This window comes from Mus pahari, chromosome 15 (assembly GCF_900095145.1).
Source record: "Mus pahari chromosome 15, PAHARI_EIJ_v1.1, whole genome shotgun sequence".
Lineage (NCBI taxonomy): Eukaryota > Metazoa > Chordata > Mammalia > Rodentia > Muridae > Mus > Mus pahari.
This window is the reverse complement of record NC_034604.1, coordinates 33,663,134-33,672,365: the sequence shown is the minus strand read 5'-3', so window position 1 is coordinate 33,672,365 and position 9,232 is coordinate 33,663,134. Positions and strand designations below refer to the sequence as shown.

Below are 9,232 nucleotides of genomic sequence, written 5' to 3'. Positions count from 1 at the left end.
AGACAGGGTTTCTCTGTGTAGTCCTGGCTGTCCTGGAACTCACTCTGTAGACCAGGCTGGCCTTGAACTCAGAAATCTGCCTGCCTCTGCCTCCCAGGTGCTGGGATTAAAGGCGTGCGCCACCACACCCGGCAAGGCTCCTCATTTTTATTCACCTTAAATTATAGCTCCTCTGTCTGCTCTTAGTTCTAGAATCACTGTTATAACCCATTTTGCAGTGCTGCCAATGGAACCCATAGCCTTTTGCTATGTCCCAGGATTGGTTTTGTGAGACAGGATATTGGTACATAAGCCTGGGCTGACCTAAACGTTGCCTCTCCAATGCTGAGAGTCTAGGTTCAGCCTACCACTCCAGGTAAGAATTACATTGGTGCTGTCTAGGTTCCCTTGCAGACAGATCTGCTCACTTACGACTTTCACTCTGCTGAAGCAAGCTGCTTCCCCATCTCAATACAATGGAGCTAGTTAGCTAGCTAGTTAGTGTATCAAATGCCAAATAATCCTGCTTAGCTAGTCTACCACTCCAAAACTAGTCTACATGTATTTATTTTCTGACTTCGGTTTGTTTTATTGGGATGGAGCCTTCTTGCCTCTGACTCCCTAGTGCTAGGATTATAGGGGTGAACCACCATGCAGGACCCAGATCTAGTTTAAATCTTTCCTCCTCTGGACTGACTTCATTAGCAACATCAAGACTCGCTGATCCTCCTAGCTTTAAAATCTAAGTAATACTTAGATTTAGTACTAAGTAGCCAATTCAACGCTGATGGTTGCCTTTTTCAAGTCGCCAAGCTGACTTAGTTTGATGTGATCATCCTCCAACTAACCTTTGTATTTCTCGATATGAAGGGGCCCAAGAGGTCCTCTTATTTTATACATTGGCTTATTTATGGGATAAGGTCTTGATAGGTGGACCCCAAGAGTCTGGAACACATATTTGCCCCTAGCGATCCTTAAACGCATGATCCTTCTTCCTAGGCCTCAAGTTAAGTTCTTGGACTACAAGTATGTGCTACCACCAGGCCTGACCTTTATTTACTGACTGAGTGACACCGCGTAGCCCAGGTTAGTCTTGAACTAGTGGCCATTCCCCTGCCTCAGTTTTCTAAGTACTGTAATTAGAGGCATGAAGAGTTAAAATGTCCTTTTCTGGCCATGTTAAAATTCAAATATGCCAGAGAGTGATGAGAGCTGCCTCAAGGAATGAGGAATGGACAGTTGGGAGAGATGCTCCACCCCCTGGTCTTTGAACTGAACTCTGGCCTTGACTCTGTTTTACTCTCTCAATTACCGAGTCAGTTTTATGAATAGAGACTTCCCACCAGGCCCTGCCCTGTGTCTACTCTTGACTCCTCAAAGCACACTTCTGCAGGCAAGAGCTGGAGACTAGCTCTGCCATTCTGGACCGTCTCAGGTCCCACTCTATTGTGCTCTGTCCTCAGCACTCTGGATTCAATCCCCCGAGGTCTGATGGGTTTGTTCTGTGAGCCTCCCGAGCCTTTATTTATTGTCGCTATGATAGTGCCGATAGTGCCGATGCAGCACATGGCCACTGTTCTTAAGAGGCACTGAAATACAATAGTGCAGAATATAGAACGAACGATGTCTTACTACCTCCACCCAAATCACTACTTGTATGTTTTAGAAGCAGCCAGTTAGCATTCCTGTGCATTTCCAGAACATATCTACGGTTTTAGAAGCACACACATACATGCATATACACACATGCACACATACCCATGCACATGCACACACAAATAAAATATTTCCACCCCTCTACATGTACCAATCAATGCGTTTTTTAAGTTTTCTAAGTAATTAGTCTCTCTCTCGCTCTCTCTCTCTCTCTCTCTCTCTCTCTCTCTGTGTGTGTGTGTGTGTGTGTGTGTGTGAGATATAGTCCATGCTGGCTTTGAACTCCCGATGCTCCTAAGATTACAAATGTGTGCCATCACACCTCTGCCCTATCACACCTCGAGCACTTTTCAATGCCCACATCTCACAGGTCCTCCACCCACAGCTTAATGGCCACAGATTTCATCAGCCCCCTCCACGTGGGGCTGCATTAGTAGGTTGCTAATACTAGAACATTCTAATGAACATCCTTATATACATAGCTCTGTGGACTCTTTAAGTCTTCATTGTTCCTGAATGCTACATTAGACCAGAGAGAAAGCGAGTTTTCTCTTTTGGTTCTATTTCAGGTTCTGCCACATGGATACAGAGTTCCATAATGCATCCACTGACTTACTCACCATTCAGTATCGGGCCAACCTCCCTCCTCACCTCAAAATAGAAGAAAAGGGTCCCTGGGCTGTCTCTTCCTGAACCTGTTCTGTATGCTGTCCCAGAGGCAGGCATCTCCCTTTCTCTGGAAGCACAGAGGAAATCCTGGACATGGAGAAGAATACTCCAGAAACCAGCTGTGTTCTTAGGTGACCCTGAGAAGGAAGGAAACACAGTTTGGGTTCATGAGACACAATCCCAGCTGTTTTGTTTTCAATGGGGCTAGAGGGATAAAAATGTGACAAGGGGACAGGCACTGTGACGAGCCTCAGACAGGGACTGATGTGAACGCACACTCAGCAGTGATGTGGCACCATTGTTCCAGCCCACATCTGTCCACTACAACGTGTCCTTTCACAGGCCAAGGACAGGATGGACCACAGGAAGCAGGACTGTGATGCTCTGCGCAGGCCGACTCACCATACCCACCACAACCCCGCCCCGCAGCTCTGACTATCCAGAGAAGCTGCCTAGGAGCCTGGGGCGAAGCTACAGTAGGAACAAAGACTGGGTCTTAGGAGCTCACTGCCCGCCCAGGACCTTCAGGGAGTCATCAAATTATCCTGTCAATAAGAAGCCACGGCAGCAGTCCTTGAGAGCAGGATGCACACTAAGTGCCCAGCACAGGACACAGCATTGCATGAGCAATCAATAAATCCTTGATGTTTGCTTCGGTACTGCTTCCTTCTGGCCTCTCACACTGTACTAACTCAGAGGAGGGGCTCAGCAAGACACTCATCATTAATTTGCTCCTTCACTGTTAGTCCTGGGCTTGAACCAGGGCTTTGTGCATGGGAGCTATGTACTGCTCTACCATGGAGTTATAACCCATAGGAACCCTAAGAGCTCTTTTCTTCCTTTCATTTTTGAGATGGGTTCTTGCTAAGTTGCCTCAGTTGGCCTTCAACTCCTGCTCTCAAGCAATCCTCTCTCCTCAGCTTCCTGGGCCTGCTGTAACTTCAGGGTCCCACTACCAAGTTTGACTTAGCCTTTGTTTCATTTGTTTGAGATAGGGTCTCACTATGTATCCCTTGCTAGACTGGAAAACTAGGTAGGCCAGGCTGGTCTTGAACCCACTGAGATCCTCCTCCTTCTGCCTCCCAAGTGCTGGGATTAAAGGTATGCACTACAATACCCAGAAGCCTGAAGGTTTGGGGGGGGGGGTTAGGGGTGCATATATGTGAGAAACAGTCACACACAGAGACAAAATGGACCTGGAACTTGAATTGAGGATGACCTTGAACTTCCTGCCTCCACTTACCAAGTGTTAGGACTACAGGTGCCACCATACCTAGTTTATAAGGTGCTGGAGACCAAACCCGAAGCTTCATATATGACAAGCGAGCACACCAGTGAGTGAACCACAGTCACAGCTCAGCTCATACTTCCTGTCCTTGCTCCTTCTCCTCTGTCTCCCTTCTTCCCCTCCCCTTCCTCCCAGAAGTAAGGATATTCTAGACGACAGAAAGAATAGTCTAGACATTCTTCTCATCCTGGTTTATTCCCAGCACTGAATCACCTAGGTAACTTTGGAGTCGGCGTCCTAGAACGCAGACCTTTCCTCAGAATTTCTAAAAAGAAACCTAAGGCCTTGGAATATCAGAGGAATGGATAAAAAGAAATGAATTCTCTCGGTGATATACAGAAAGAATCCACTGTGCGGGAGGGGAAAGCAGAAGCTGCGTCCCATCCTTCCCTCCCCTCCTCACTCACTGGCTTATGCTCAACTCCCCAGAGCATCCTGCCAGCTCTGCTGAAGTGGCCTTGACACCAGTGAGCAGCCAGGGTCCACCTGCATTCACCACTCTGTACCGAATACTTCCGATCTCTCTCTAGGCACCCGTCTCCTTTGGCTGTCCTGGATTTTGGTACTCTTCTGCTAGTGTCTCTCTCCCATCTGTTCTTAGGGCTTTAATTTCATCTTCAAAACCCACATGTTGGGGGGATGGAGAGCTGTCTCAGGGGTTCAAACTACTGCTCTTCTGGAGGACCCAGGTTCAATTTTCAGCAACTTCATGGCAGCACACAACCATCTGTAACTCCAATTCCAGGGCATCTGAGACTCTCTTCTGGCCTCTGTGGGCACCAGGCACACATGCGTGACACATGCAGAGACATTTGTGTAAAGACTCATACACACAACATAAAATAAGAATAGATTTTTTTTTTTAATAATCCTTACATTCATAGGTAGAAGTCCTAGTCATTTGTAACTCAGACTGTGACCATATTTATAAGGACTTTCAAGACATAACTGTGTTACAATGAGGAGACCAGGGTGGGGTCCTCAACCAATATGATGAGTGCCTTTACAACAAGGACTAATCAGGACACGGGGAAGGCCATGTGATGATATCAGAGAAGGCAGCCATCAAAAAACTCAAGGAAGGGTCTCAGAAGGAAGCAATCTGGCCACTACCCTGACCTCCGACTTGTAGTATGCAGAAACGGGAGTTGGTAAGTTTCTGGGTTTGAGCTTCTCAGTCTGCAATGCTTTGTTATGGCAATCCTGGCAAACTCAGCCATCCTAGAATACAGCCAGTGCTCCCAAGAGTCACCCGCATCCACCATAGTGCTCCCAAGAGTCACCCACATCCACCAACCCCCAATACAGCCAGTGCTCCCAAGAGTCACCNCATCCACCAACCCCCAATACAGCCAGTGCTCCCAAGAGTCACCCACATCCACCATAGTGCTCCCAAGAGTCACCCACATCCGCCAACCCCCAAAGCTACAGCTACATTCCTCTCTCCAACTCCTGCCTCAGGTCAATGTGTCCACACAGAGACCTGGGCCCACCATTCACACTCCAGTTCCAGATGAGCTGATGATCAGACAGTGTCTCCCCCACCCCCCAACACCAAATTGCTTTGCCAACTGTTAAACCCGAGGAGGTCCAGAACCACAGAGCCATGGAAAGTCAGGCCAGTCCCCCTGTTTTGCATACAAGGCCGAGCTGGCGGTTTTTTTGTTGTTTTTTTTTTTTTTTAAATACCAAAGAGTAAAACCAAGGAAAATCTCAGCCTCCTCCTGAATCCTTGCCCCTTAGCCATCTATCGATCTATCGGTAGCATCTGTGTGGCCACTCTCAAGTCTGAGGCCATTGTCTGTGGTTGCTTTCAGACGGGTTTCTCTATGCAGCCAGCTGGCCTCTCAAACTTGTAAGCCTTCTGCCTCAGTTTACCAAGTGCTACATATTATACATTAGCACACCCAATTTGTTTTTTTTTTTTTTTTTTCCCAGAGCTGAGGACCGAACCCAGGGCCTTCCACTGAGCTAAATCCCCAACCCCAGGACACCCGATTTGATCCTATCTTTTCTTCAGCCCTCTCTCCTCCCTCAGAGCCAGTGAAGGGATGTGAGCATTTTCCAAAATCACCCTTTCTGTTGCCAGTCATTTACTTGTATTTTGGTTTTTTTCTTTTTCTTTTTTTTCCCCCCACTTTGACAAATACTTTGACAGATTTAACTTCCTTCCTTCCTTCCTTCCTTCCTTCCTTCCTTCCTTCCTTCCTTCCTTCCTTCCTTCCTTGAGATAGGTTCTCACTGTTTTAGCTCTGGCTCTCCTGGAGCTCATTATGTAGATCAGGCTGGCCTCAAACTCACAGAGATCCACCTGCCTCTGCCTCCTGAGTGTTGGGACTGTGCAGAAGAAATAAGTAAGCTTTGAACATGCCTGACTAGGGCTGTGCAGCTGTAGCTCCACGGGATCACTTCCCGACAACATATGAAGCCCTGGGTTCGATCCCAGGGACCACATAAACCTGCCATGGTAGTACATGCCTGTGATCCCACCACTGGGGAAATAGAGGCAGGAACAGAAGTTCAAGGCCATCCTCAACTACATATATGGAGTTCAAGGCCTGGGTCACATGAGATCCCGTGTAATAAAAAGAAGTAAAATAAGATAAAACCCCTAGCTGTAAGCCTGCCTTACTTTCCATAAGCTTAAACCTGAGTCATTCCAGCTGCCATAACCCACATAAGTCAAAAATCCTCAAGCAGAAAGAAATGTTATTTTAGTTCTGTGTTTGAGTGTATTCTAGACTGCCTTTAGACTCAAGACCTGCCTGGCTCAGCTTCGGAACATGAGGTTTACAGGTGTAGACAACACTCCGCCAAAAACAGAGATTTGAATGAGGTCCTCTAAGGGGAAAACTTCACTGACTTGTAAAAGTTAATATACACATCTGCAGCGCTACAATTCTAGTCCAAGCATCAGAGAATACCCACGAAGTTCCCAGAAACAAGCTACACATTAAAACCATTGAGCTGGGCTTGGTGGTCCAGGTTGGTAATCTCAGCAACATAGGGGTGGGCAGAAGCAGAAAGACTGAAAGTTCAAGTCCTGCCTACGCTACAAAACAAGTTCAAAGCCAGCTGGGGCAGTTTACGGAGACTTGTCTCAAGACTGAAAAGCAAAGTGAACTTGGGACTAGAGGGATGGCTCAGCGGTTCAGAGCTGGTGTTGCTTTTCCAGGACAGGGGCTCAGTTTCCAGCACCCAGGTCAGGTGGCTCACTACCTTCTGTGACTCCAGGGGAACCAACCTCAACAGGCACCTCCAGACACAGTATTTATAATAATATAAGCAAACTGAAGTGTACTACTATGTACTGAAACACCAAGGTCTGGCAGACTTTCAGGAGGCAAATCCAGTATTAAAGAGGCTGAACTTCCCTCTCACTGTGTCTACCTGTGATCTCTACTGGGGGAGGCTGCTATTTGCAGAGAGGTGGGCAGAAGATTCAGACAGGACAGTGACTGGGCGGGCACGGTGCTTGCCTAGTGTGCGACTGGAAGCAGAAGTGTTTGCCTATAGTCCCAGAGGTGAAGAAGGCAGGAGATCAGATAATCAAGGTCACCTTTGGCCACACTGTGGGTTTGGGGCTAGCCTGGGCTACATGAGACCCTATCTAGAAGCAGAAGAAAGGAAGGATGGAAGGAAGAGAGAATGGGAGGAGAGGGGATGGGAGGAGAGAGAAGGGGTGAACACAGCCAGCCTGAATTAGGAAACCAGCTCCATTATCACCCCAGGAACCCAAGGGTGAGTGAGGGTATCCCCAAGTTACCAGAACCCCTCTTGACCCCTTCTAATCTATACCTTACCCTGGTCCAGGCAAACTTATATTTTCCAAAGTAGCGCTTCACCATGCAACCTTGGCTGTTCTAGAACTCACTAGGTAGACCAAGCTGGTCTTGAACTCGTAGGCAGCAAAGGGAGGCAGTGGTTCTACCTGGGGAGAGTATGGCTCTTTGCTGCTGCCTCCACCCCCCCCACCCTGTCCCTCCTTCTCCCCCTCCTCCAGAGTGAAAACCTTTAGGCTCTTCATGGATATCAGGAATAATAATCACTGTGGTATTTAGGATACTTTATGCTCCCCTTCCCCCCCCCCCAAAAAAAAAAACCTTTCCACTGATCTTAAAAGGAAACGCAAACTACCACAGCCTTCAAGGTCCCTCGTGACCAGGCCTCTGCTTGTTCTTTGTTTTCTCAGAAAGTCAGGGAGTCCCTTTCCATTTCTTGCATAGGCTAAGCTCTGCCTCCCTCTGCCCCAAGTGCTCCTCCTTCAGGAGCACCCATTGCTATCATTTGGGTGTCAGCTGAATCATCACCCCCACCCCCACCCCCACCCCCACCCCCTACCCGAGTTCTGTCTCCGTGTCGTTTTTTTATAGCCTGAACAGCATGTGTCATGCAGAACAAATCTTGTCTGTGGCCAACAACTGCAATCCCCGTCTGGATCGTACACAGCACCAGAGCAAAGCTAAGGCTGTCCGGGTCTTGATCTTCCCGCCTCCACTGCCCAACTGCTAGGCGTTTGTTGCCACGCTGAGTCTTCTCATAGTTGTTCTTTGTACCGGACCTCACTCAGACTTCTCAGTCCCAGAATGGAGTCCGTAGGCATCACAGCACTGCTCTAACACCTGTGTGGGTAGCCGAACCTTCGAGTTAGGAGTTGTTACGCCCACGTGTGGTATTATTGGCTAACTTATCAATACGGTAGGGTATGGAGGGCAGTCAAGTCCAAACCCTGCCCTAGCTAGCTCAGACGTCAGCTTTTTGTTTCTTTTCCATGTCGAGGATTGAATCCAGCCTCACACGCTAAGCTAGCCCTGTGTTTCGGAGCCCAGGTCTCAGTTTTTTGAGGCAGGGTCTCATGATAGGTTGCACATTATCTCAAGATAGGTTGCACAGGCGTGGCCTCCTCAGCCTAGATATAGGTTCCTAATTCCAATGCACACCACTCCCTAACTGTCGGGAACCTCCCCAAACTCCCTCTGCCTTCCTTGTTTAGTTGCTGTTTTGTTTATCGTTTTTTAACTAGGTAGGCCTACACTCAGCAAGTAGTCCTCCCCTCCCCACCCCAGGGAGAAAACAGAGGGGGAGGGGCAGAGAGAGAGAAAGAGAGAGAAAGAGAGAGAGAGAGAGAGAGAGAGAGAGCAAGAGAGCAAGAGCGAGGGAGAGAGAAAGCAGGAGAGAGAGCTCTGGAGTTACCCATTGGGGCAACACTTAGCTTTTTTTAATGTTGGTATCAGGATTCAAACTCAGGTCTTCATGTTTTGTTTTGTTTTTTAAAGATTTATTTATTTATTATATGTAAGTACACTGTAGCTGTCTTCAGACACTCCAGAAGAGGGAGTCAGATCTTGTTAGGGATGGTTGTGAGCCACCATGTGGTTGCTGGGATTTGAACTCTGGAAGAGCAGTCGGGTGCTCTTACCCACTGAGCCATCTCACCAGCCCGTCTTCGTGATTTCTTAGCAAGAGCTCTTAACCTGAGCTTTCTCTCTCCAGATCCTTGGTTCTTATTGTTGTTTGAGATGCAATCTCATGTAAGCTCAGGCTGGCTCAAACTTGCTATCTCGATAAGGCTGGCTTTGAACATCTGGTCCTCCTACTTCTACCTCCCAATTGCTAGGACAACAGACTGAATCTTCTCAT

The 9,232-nt window shown here is 47.9% G+C and overlaps 1 long non-coding RNA gene across 1 annotated transcript in view; it reads right to left on the bottom strand.

Annotated features, from left to right (window-relative positions):
* Window positions 1-9,232, bottom strand: part of LOC115065519 — a 22,264-nt gene that overhangs the window by 3,826 nt on the left and 9,206 nt on the right. Inside the window, exon 2 of the long non-coding RNA XR_003845302.1 lies at window positions 2,287-2,441. This is a non-coding gene — a long non-coding RNA (uncharacterized LOC115065519). The remainder of the gene's footprint in view (window positions 1-2,286; window positions 2,442-9,232) is intronic.